General features: G+C 36.6%; 1 pseudogene; it reads left to right on the top strand.

Moving 5' to 3' along the window:
- Positions 1-1538: 1538 nt before the first annotated feature.
- On the top strand, positions 1539-11540 carry LOC129357379 (N-alpha-acetyltransferase 35, NatC auxiliary subunit-like; annotated as a pseudogene).
- Positions 11541-12058: the final 518 nt, after the last annotated feature.

The following is a 12058-nucleotide window of genomic DNA, read 5'->3' on the forward strand; positions in this document are numbered from 1 at the left end:
TGCATCTGTGTTTAAAAATAAACTGCTTTGTGTCATAGTCGCAGTATTTGATGTCTTTGCAATAGTAAAACAGCCTATTTGATATTGGGTAAGATTATATTTAGAGCATTGCTTGAGGTTTAGGGTCAGGGAGTGATAGATTTGTAGGTAAAACAGACTGCAATGAGTTGTGATATTGAATGAGCACTGCAACACCCCATTTCTTTTCAGTAAAGCCATTCAGGAGTCTTCTCAGGACAACACAAACTACTGCCTAATTTACCATAGTTTTGGAAATAAATTCCTGGTTGTCATCGCATTTCAAGTCATGTAACTGTGACAGGAAATGTAGCAGACCCAGTGTACTATGATGAACTCATAAAATTGTTTGGATATTGATTGTATAAAGTTTAAACCATGCCAAAATGAAAGCAATGGCCGCTTCTCTAAAATTATCAAGTAGATGTGCCTTCTACTGGGCAATGCATTAAGAGGCTGAACATGTTATCAAAAAGATTAGTCTTCACAACTTCATATCCAGACTAGTATATGGGTGTAGGTCTTATGTTTAGCCCCATTTTGCACTACTCTAGATTCATTTTCTAAAATTATTCTTTTATAATTTTTCTCTTTTTTTTTTAAATAATTAATTAAAAAAATTAAAACAAAATAGGTTGGAATGACATTGACATTAACTACATAAAATGTTTAAAAAAAAAATAAAAAATCCTGGGCATGAGCAGAGCAAGGCAGAAGTTTCAAAAGTTTAGTTTCCCCTAAAATAATCGTCATTGTATTTTCAGAGTTTTTATTCTTTCCTATCACTATTTAAGTCTTGCATTTAAAGCTAAATGTGAACTGAATGAACACAAAGCTAAATTATGTGCAAATTACTGAGAAAACACTAGATTTAAAAAATAAATACATTTAGAAAGGAATTTTTTTTTCCACCTAAAGTTTTGTGGCAATATGGGCAGAAAGTGCAGAAGCAGCTGAGAATCAGGAAACTTGCTCAACAGTTTTGGGTTTTATTATGATTTTTTTTTTCACAACATTTCTCATATTCATACTGAAACAGCCCTTCATCGTCACTATATGCAGGAAGATTTATCAGATAATTTAGAGGGATAATTATGATTTGAGGGGAGTAAAGCTGCAGCCAAAGGGTAGCTCATACTTTCAAAAACCAGTTTAACAGCTGACACATTACCCATTCTTCTCTTCGCCAAAAACAGGCAGTAGACCGGTCTTCTCCCACAATGTAGAATTTATTAAGGACGCAGTTTTGCCTCATCTTTAAACAAGGCTTCTGACAGCAAGTTCAAATTTGTATTTTACTTCATTGTTTATCTTATAGATGCCAAGTTGGATAACCCAGTTGAGGATTATGGCCTCTGCACCTGCTGTGCTGGTCACTCATTAACGGCCGCCTGTCTGCACCAGCAGGCCGGCTAACGGTGAAATAAGCTAGCAATGCTCGATTTATAACCCAAAGCGAGCTAAGACAAACAGCATATTCTTACAATAAAAGCAAAATTACCATTTCTCAAACCTGCACGAAATGGAGATGCCGTCCAGCTGAGAGAGGACCAAGTCTGAGATAAGGGGGACTGCTACTGTTTCCCTGAAACGCCCTGCTGATGTGATGAGAGCAGAGGGAGTAGCAACGCGAGAGTAACGACGTCTTTCTATTTTGTTTGTTCGATGCGTAATTACAATAAAAAACGAATGTAAATCACGTCTTATAATACAACTTCTACGTTATCTTCAGTTTTTACATTTTAATTTAGTCAATTCAGCGCTACATTGTGTATAGGAGAGTACCCCGTACCCATTTGGACTACAAATCCCAGGTCGACTGCAGCCTATGACGTAAAATTTATGTTCCAGACTTTACAGTGTTCGAAGGAATTAAAAAACAAGGTTAGTGCTGGTTTATAACAATTTAATGATTCGTGAGTCACTGATTTCGTGTTTGTTATATTGGAGATGGTGAAACAACATATAAAAGATTCATAATTATGTTTTATTTGCTGTAAATACGTCGTTACAAGTATTAGTTTGCACACGGTATCTGAAACTGGCGAAAGCTAGCTAACATCATCACGCGTCTTTACCATTATTACACTGTCGCGTTGGCTTCATCTTTGTGTTTGTACGTTTTAGGTAAAATGTCACGAGGTTTTTTCTGATAGCACTAGGAGAAAGCCCAAATACGCAGTTAGCGCCATGCATGTGCCTTACATACTGTGCTCAGACTTTCTGAAATCATATTCAATGTCCTCCTGAACACAATGTGAGATCGATTTAAATAAGCCCAATAACCACTTATTGATCAAGTGTGCTAATATTTAAAGAGTCCACTCCTTAGCCAATTTAACGCGCCAGTGAATCGGTCTATGAACCGATTACTATACTAATGAAGCTAATTTTTTTAAAATTAAATTATACTTGGTTGCACTTTTTAAAAGTACTTCAAAAATCTCTTGCAGTCAGTTTTGGAGGTGGACTGCAGGTCTCTGTCGACCAGGGGAGCTCAAGTCAAGTCCTCCAGAGCTACCATCCTGCAACTATCAGATGCATCTCTGCTCCAACACACCTGAATCAAATGAATGGCTCGTTTCCAGGCCTGTTCAGAGCTGATCCCGGTCTGTTGGAGTAAGCTCTCTAGGACTGGACTTGAGCACCCCTGCTGTAGACAAAGTCCATCAAACCCAAATATTACTTCAAAAAAAGTCGTGGGGGAAACTGATTATTGAGTAAACAGTTTTTAAGCTCTGGTAATGTTACATTGTCAGATCCTTGACATAATCTTCTCTTTTCGCTTTAAGTTATTATTGGTTACCATGGTGATGAAGTCAGCAGTTGAGGATGATGATACTGGCTGGGTGCTGGGCATACCAGAGAAGATGAAGAACAATGCCAATTGGGTTGATATCACTCATGAGTTCAAGGGTGCCTGCAAAGGTAAAACATTTTATTGATATTTCACTGATTGGAAATTCAGCAGATCCAGAAGGGATGATTATTTTTACAAACATGTTCTTATCTTGTTTTTGCAGAGTTAAACCTCGGAGAATTGCTTCACGATAAACTGTAAGCATGACAAAATTGCATTCATTATTACGTGATTAGGTACAGCTTCTCAAAAAACTCATCAGAATTAAGATTTAGCTCACTGGAAAGAGGATTTGTTGTTTGTTAATATTCCTTAACACTTTTCAGTTTTACATTGTTTGTAGTTTAGTTGTTTAATGAAAACAAAATAATTTTCATATCATTTTCTTCAGAAGAGAAAAGAGTGAGTTTTCTCTTATGGTGCAGGTTTGGCTTGTTTGAGGCCATGTCTGCAATCGAAATGATGGATCCTAAGATGGATGCAGGAATGATTGGAAACCAGGTCAACAGGAAAGTGCTTAATTTTGAACAAGCAATTAAGGTACAGCAGTTAAAAACACAAAGGCAAAATTGCTACCATGCAACTTACACATTTACTTTATCTGCTCTATTGTATAGAAATCTAATAAAGCAACTATCTTTGTGTAACTTGATTTACTATTTGACATTAATTTCAGGAGGGTGCCATCAAGGTGAAAGAGCTCAGTCTTCCTGAGCTCATTGGGATCATTGACACTTGTTTCTGCTGTTTGGTGAGGGTTTTTTTTTTATTTCTGGTAAATTGCCTATTTATAGTTCCTTAAGTTCAAGTGGGCATGCAATATTATGGGATTTCTCTTAAATTAAAGCAGTGATTGGCCAAGAAGATGCTATGGTCCAGAGGTTTTCTGAGATTTCACGGGATGTAGAAAAATGTATATTAAAAGTTGATTACATCAACTACTTGCATTTATTTACTTACTGAAGGATTGAAGAATCTGATCCAAGAAAATTTATCAAGACAATTGGTCCACAAAATTCTTAGTTCTGATGTTTTATTCATCCATGCTTGAGTGTCCTATTAATTTGAGGCTTTTTAATGATGAATTTATAAGTGGATTAATAATATATCAGAAAATGATGGTGTTTTTGACTTGTTTTCTTCAATCCCAAATATATACATCAGCCCCCAAATAATGTTTGGTTATATTACCTTTAGCAAGTATTACTTTCAAGTATCCATCAGCAACAATTCCCCCTGGACATTTGACCACTTTTCTTCAGTATTGATGGAGTTGGTCTTAGCTGAGCATCCTTGAAGCTTTATGTTGGCCTCTTTTGTCTAATCCATAACTATTTTTGATGTATTTGAAATCCTTGCCTTGTGAGAGTCCTTTGGGAAAACGTTTTATGGCCAGAGGAAGCAAAGATTGAGCTACTTGACCACAGTGAAACTGGTCCTTGTTTTTATATTTTTTAAAGTTACTTGTTTTAATATCAGTCTAGGATAATTAAGAAGCATTTAAACAATTAAAAATCCCCAATTAGCGTGACATTTATTCTAATAAGAATATATACAAAGTTTTTGTACTTATAAAAACTTGTAAAACTATAAAAACATAAAATTCAGTGTTCATACATTGTGTGTTTTTACATGCGTTTACCTAGATAACATGGCTGGAGGGTCACTCGTTGGCACAGACCGTCTTCACCTGCCTGTATGTACATAACCCCGACCTCATTGAGGAGCCAGCACTCAAAGCCTTGCCCTGGGTTTACTAAAAGTGTGTGACATCGCACGAGAAAAAGTAAACAAGGCAGCTGTGTTTGAAGAGGTGAGCTGTTTTACCTCTCGTGCTCATTGTGGGGATAAATGTTAGAGAAAGCTACAGGTATGAAGTCTACTCAGAAAAGCCTTGAGGAATGTATTCTAAGTCACTCATTAACACCGCTGTGGTGCATTACATCTCCACTGGAGCTCCTCATTGAAGAGTAGGCCCAACTGCGACTGTACTTGGCAGCTTCCAGGTGTGAATGTGTGTAAATAACTGAATGTGGTCAGGCCATTACCTCCGAGAAAAATGATCCCTTGATAAATTTCAAGATTCCTGTGCAGGAAATTTAGTATGGGATTTGATTACTGCATGTTTCAGGTATTTACTAATACAGGAAAAAAATAGGAGTGTAGAAAAATACTCATATTTTCATTCCCATTGAATAAATGTTATCTTTTGCTCCTTAATTTTTTCATTCCTTCATTCTATTTTTACCTCCTTTGTCTTCTAATTTTCTTCTCTTGTTTCCATATTTTCGTCCTTAAGTTTTTCTTGTGTGGTCCTTTCTTCCTGATCTCCCTCTTTGCCCTTCTTTCCTTATTTCCATCCATCTTCCCAGTTTCTTGCTTTTTTTCCAAGTTTCAAAATGTTTAGCCACTGAAGAAAGAACAAATTAAGATACAAATTGGTTAATTAATTTTAATGTGTTATACCGTTTGAAAGAGAGACGATTTGAAACATTTTAATTTCATTAATGTTTAATTAATGATTTTTAACTCATGTTTTCTATAGGAGGATTTCCAGGCGATGACTTATGGGTTCAAGATGGCCAATAACATCACTGACCTGCGGGTGACAGGTGCTTATTTGTTGTATGTTGTAAACATGTGCAGTGTGTTCAGATAAATAAGATGTTTCTTTCTCTCATGCTGATCTTTTGTAGGCATGCTCAAAGACGTGGAAGACGAGTTACAGAGGAAAGTCAAGGTATTTTACTTTTACTGCAGCCGATTTTCATATTTAGGATCACTAGATCAAGTGAGAAAAAAAAAACAAGGAAGACATCAGAATGTTTTAAGTGGCCTTGGGAATCAAACATTAACATTTGCTTAGCTTCTTTCTTAATATGTTTGAAAATTTGAAACTCCTTGGCATCTGAGGAAATCCATTTCGCCTATCATTTTCAAACGTGCGTTTTCTTTTTTTGTCAGTGTATGTTTTCGGTGTCACTCTGTCTATTTCGTAAGCTTTACTGCTGATCCAGTAGACTTCCCGTCTCCAATGTCACTGGTGGCTCTTTGAAGAAACAATTGTTTTTTGTTTACATGCACAATACATGATGTCCACTCCGCAATCATGTAAATGAAAAAATTTGATCTAATATTGACGGTAGGGAGACTACAGCCAAAATAACTGCATTAAGTGTGTGGGGCAAGTTGAGCCAGCGTATGGTTAAATGGATCAACTTTCGACTTTATTTGCTACACTTATCTTCAGTTTATGACCTCATGTTGTAGCTCATACATATTACAATTGACATACGAAACTAATTTTAAAAATTTCTGAAATGCAATTCTTATAAAAACTTATAAATTCACTTTTAAAACTGAAAAACAGTTTTTAAGAAACAGAAGACGAACCGCTTTACCCATAAGGTTCTTACTTTCAAAAACGTTGACAAATGATGCCTTCTCAATTATTTGGTTACATCATCAATGCTTTTTCATTTTTGTTATTTATTTTTTTTACCATTTTAGAGAAACAAGGGGGTGGTTCAGCTTATGCGTTGACTCAATTAAGCCCAATGTCCCCTGCTTTCTATGTCCTGATATATGTTGCTTCTCCTCGCAGAGCACACGCAGCCGGCAAGGCGAGCAGAGAAACCCAGAAGTTGAGCTGGAGTGAGTTTACTGTGTTATACATATTTAGTATAGACATTTAGCTGTGCTACCTTCTGATGGGTGTGGGATTGCATGCAGTGAATCATATTGCCCCATTGTTGTTAATCTAATAGCTTTACACTTTTGCATATATCTCACATATTGTTTGCTATCTCATTTGTGGTCGTGTGAAATTCAAATGAGCTTTAAAACTGGTTTGAAATTTTCAGTAGCTTTGTTGTAATAAATATGGGAAATGAAATTGTCCTGAACATTAAAAATCATGTTCGTTGTTAATTTAAAGTAAGAAATACATGCCAGGAAAACACTAACATCTTGTGTATTTTCATTTTTTTTTTTGTAGCACCAGCAGTGTCTGGCACTTTTCAACAGAATCAAGTTTACACGCCTGCTGCTGACTGCTCTGATTGCCTTCACCAAGAAAGAGGTAAGGTGCAAACAAAGAAACGTGCAAGACCAGGAAAACAGCCACATACAATTCAGAAGCACACAGACTGGAACATTAAATATCATTGACAACTGATTTGGGCAATTCAAAAACCTGATCAGATTGTTATAAAACCAATGGAAAAGTCTAATAACTAAACAGAATCTGAATAAGATATTTATTCCTGTAAATAAATAAATAAGCTTTTTTTTAGGTTGAAAACATAGAAATGCACAACCAGATGTGAATGAAAGAAAAAACTTATTGTAATTGTATATTTACCAGACCAGCTCAGTGTGTGAGGCCCAGAAGCTTGTAGCTCAGGCAGCTGACCTCCTGCCACCCATTCATTCCAGCATCCAGTATGGCATCCAATCCCAAAATGACACCACAAAAGGAGGTAACACACACCTTGAAGCCACCAAGTCAAGCTTAAGCTTTGATATTGAAATCATTTACAAGCTTTAAGTAAACTGTGCATGAAGTTATGTATAAATTATTTGCATTTTTGTGTTCTAGATTTTTTTATTTAGCCAATATTGTTTTTATCTTGCTCCATTCTACCAGATTTGATCTTTACAAGCTTTTTTCAGGTTTTTAGTAAAAAAAAAAAAAAAAAAATGATGAACTTGTTTGTGTGTGAAAATGTCAGACCACCCCATCATGATGGGCTTTGAGCCTCTAGTGAACCAACGACTGCTGCCACCTACCTTTCCTCGCTACGCCAAGATCATCAAGAGGGAGGACATGGTGGCTTACTTCAGCAAGCTCATAGAACGCATCAAGACGGTTTGTGATGTGGTCAACACCACAAACCTACACGGCATTCTGGTAAACACAGTACAATAAGCTACTTCAGAACACAAAATGTTCTATTCCGTTTTGTTCATAACTTTCTTTCAGTAAAAAACACAGAAAAAGATTGTTTTTTGTCACTATTTTTCAAATGATTCTTAGTTATTTATTCTTGGCTTCTCTGGAAACCGTCCTGTAAATATGGTTTCCGGGATGTTTTTGGATGAAGGAGCTCTGACTCTTGTTTTTTCAGGACTTCTTTTGTGAATTCAGTGAGCAGTCACCCTGTGTGCTCTCCAGATCTCTTCTCCAGGTATGAAAATACGAGTCTCCTCTTTTGTCCTCACAGCTAGTGTTGAAAACGTACCTAAAAAGGATTTAACAAAATTTCTCCAAACTGAACTTATTGGATCTCATTTTGTAATTTCTTATGTACTTTTTGAACTAGAACAGGTTTTTTCAGTCATTTGACGACAAGCAATTATTTCCTTTTGAAATTGGCATGAGTATCAAGAAATTTGAGAACCAGGTCTTTTACCTACTCTTGAAATTGGGAAAGACAAGTGTATTCTGTTCAGATAAGACAGATGAGTATTGAGCTTCATTATTGAAGCTCAATACATTTTTCTTGTGGCCACTTACTGGGAGGAGACATGGCATTATGTATGACATTAATAATCGAACTAATAATCTTTCTGAGGTTTGTATCATGGAAATGTCCAGTTGTGTCATTAGGTGGACTTAGTTGCTACATAAATATGTTGCTATTTGATTGCAAAATATGTATGTAGATGATTAAAAACCTACATACAAATTTTGTATTTGTATGTAAATATATAACCCCATGACTAATGAATTATTGGTGGGGTTCCTCATGGTTCTGTACATGGGCCACTTTAAAAAGAGCACCACCCACGTGTTGTGGCAATCACTGAATCCATATTTATAAATTAACATATTTAAAGCTCACATAGCTGACTTCTTTGCCTGGACTTTTCTAAACGATAAAAGATATAATAATCTTGGTGTAGGAAAACTTCTGACTTTAAAGAAAGTCACAAAACATTTTTTTGTTTTGTTGTTTATTTCCGTAATGCTTTGGCATTTGGCAAACACAAATGATATTGATAATCCTAAGTGACCTGAAACAGGAAATGTTTCATCTGATTTAATGTGAAGAAGGTGAGGAAAAAATGTAAGTGTGTTATTTTTTGTTTTGTTTTGAAGTGCATGTAAGTCTCTTCTTTTCAGACGACGTTCCTGATAGACAATAAGAAAGTGTTTGGCACTTACCTGATGCAGGACATGATTAAAAGATGCCCTGAGATACTTTGTTAGTCCACCAGTCCTCTCCTACAAGTAAGTTTTTGTTAAATGTAGGGTATTATCATCATTACAATATTATAATTAGTAGATTATGCGTAATGTGTACAGTCTTTGCTTCTATCAGCAACTTAGCTGCCTTTAAGGTTAGAATTAATGTTGTCTTTAGTAAATAATGTGATTTTTGTGTCCAGATGTTGTCTCTCCAACAACCACCAGGCTAAGGACTACATCGACTCCTTTGTTACTCACTGCTCCAGGGTACATTCTAGACATTCAAATTTGTGCATTGATGTACTTCCTGGGATTTTAGAACATTAGCTTAGATCATTAGTGCGGTTACCGGGAGCTGTGCCTCGTGAGATGTGATTATTACATATCAACTGCTACGGTTTCATAACACCTCCACTGAAACCTGCTGTTTTCCGGTGCAGCCTTTCTGCAACCTCATCCAGATCCACGGACACAACCGAGCGCGGCAGAGAGACAAACTGGGCCACATTCTTGAAGAGTTTGCTACGCTACAGGATGAGGTGAGATTCAGTCATTGTACAGGTTAAACAAAATATCAGTGATTTGTTGTGCATATCACAAGCTAGATTAGCTTGGGGAGTTTAGGTGCTTTATAAGATGTTCATTTTTTTGTGCTCTTCAGGCTGAGAAGGTGGATGCAGCACTGCACAGCTTACTGATGAAATTGGAGCCTCAACGGCAACATTTGGCCTGTCTCGGCACCTGGATCCTGTATCATAACCTGAGAATCATGATCCAGTATCTCTTGAGTGGTTTTGAACTGGAGCTTACAGCATGCAGAATACTATTACATCTACTGGTCGGTGCTAATGTATTATTTTTAATTTGGCTATATCTAAAGAAAAAAAAATATATGAACTAATCAACTGTTTTTGTTTTTGTTTGTTTTGTGGTTGTAGGTACTTGTCAGAGTTCCTCTATGCATGGCTAATGTCGACACTAAGCAGAGCTGACTCCTCTCAGATGGCAGAAGAGCGGATTCTGGAGGAACAGCTGAAAGGACGGAGCAGCAAAAAGACCAAGAAGAAGAAGAAAGGTGCAGTTTTCAGTCTAACCTAAGCATGATTCGGAATATTAGGTTTCCATGTGGAAGTGACATGAGGCTCCAGAGCACTGAAACTGCTTTATTGTGCTTTGCAGTTCGCCCCCTTGGCAAAGAGATCACCATGAGTCAAGCATACCAGAATATGTGTGCTGGCATATACAAGGTAGGAAACAATAAATTATGTTTTTGACACCCTTCAATTTGTCCATGTCCTTCCTCATTCTCTTCTGTCAGACCATGGTAGCTTTGGATATGGACGGAAAGGTGCGAAAGCCCCAGTTTGAGCTGGACAGCGAACAAGTCCGCTACGAGCATCGCTTTGCTCCCTTCAACAGTGTAGTTACTCCCCCGCCTGTGCACTACATCCAGTTTAAGGTAAAGTCAGTGTGTGACCTATTCAGCAGTCCGCCTATCCTACCGCAAATCGTTTTATTTTGTTTTTCTTCCCATCTCCAGGAAATGTCGGATCTGAAAAAGTACAATCCTCCACCAGGTTCTGCAGACCTTTACCTGGCTGCCAGCAAACACTTCCAGCAGGCCAAGATTATCCTAGAAAGTGTGCCAAACCCAGACGCTGAGGTCAGGAAGTCAATCTGTTGTTCATCTGTTATGGTGGAACATTTTTCAGTTTTTGCAAGCTCTAAAAGCAGATAAATATTAAAGTATCAGTAAATAATTCAGTTTCTACAGTAATGAAATTTGATGCCTAGAAGAATCAGAAGTATTTTAAATAAAAATACCTGGTGGCTTAAAATGTTTTTGATCAAACATTAATCCCTATTGCCAATCTATGAGTGCAATTATTATCCTGTTGGAATGACAACACATTTATTTCTTCTCTATTATTTATGGCTATCAGTATCAAATAATAAATTATTGATGGCAGGTAAAACGCATACTGAAAGTGGCCAAGCCCAACATAGTAGTGATGAAGCTTCTAGCCGGGGGCCACAAGAAGGAAACAAAGGTAACACGATTTATTTACAATGAAAAACATCTTAGATCTATTTTAAATGTAGACTAGTTTATGTTTTTAAAAAGAAAGCAGTCTGTTTTCTGTCAAGTAAGTTTTTAGCTGTTATGCATCAGCTGTACTTTATTGGAGTGTGATAAATTTTATTTTCCTGTATCTCCAGGTGCTGCCAGAGTTTGATTTCTCCGCTCACAAATATTTCCCTATTGTCAAGATAATTTGAATCCCACAGTCTGGCACCAGAAGGACTCAAACACCCTGACCTAGTCCATGTTGGAACGATAGTAAAATCACCCAGCTGTAACATCACATAGAGCTGTGTCTTGTCTTCTATTTCTGACTTTACTGAGGTTTTTTTTTGTTTTGTTTTTGTTTCATTATCCCATTAAAAAGCATCTTCTGAACACTGGGATTAATGTGTATATCTTTATTAAATCTCTGTTTTAATGTTGGTGATCGTGTCGAGTCAAATGAAAGCATGAGTTTTTACACTGAAAAACTTAGCTTCATAATCATATTAAGGACAACAATTATTCAGTCTGCTCATAAAAACATTCACAGATAAGGCAGGGGAGTTTATTTTCTAGCTGTAACCTATGCAATAAGTCTCTGACTAATTCTTAATGTGTAAAAAAATAACTGTGGTTATAGTTTCTGTTTTTAGCTCCATTTGTGTCATTTCTGGAACTATTTTGTAAAAGGAGATATTTTTACAGTAACTTGAGAGCTGACCTTGAGTGTCATGGCCTCATATTGACCTTGAATATTAAATTCAGTTCAAAAGATCTTGTTTGGCTGACCGTCCTGTTGACTTTACTGTACAACTGTCAAGTTAGTCTCCAGTTCTCTCCATAATGACATTTCTGTATTAAAAATTATTTTTTGGTGGACTAGGTATACTGTTAGGTATACTAACCTATCTCTTAAGTT

Source organism: Poeciliopsis prolifica, unplaced genomic scaffold, assembly GCF_027474105.1.
Source record: "Poeciliopsis prolifica strain line A6 unplaced genomic scaffold, Auburn_PproV2 SCAFFOLD251, whole genome shotgun sequence".
NCBI classification, from domain to species: domain Eukaryota; kingdom Metazoa; phylum Chordata; class Actinopteri; order Cyprinodontiformes; family Poeciliidae; genus Poeciliopsis; species Poeciliopsis prolifica.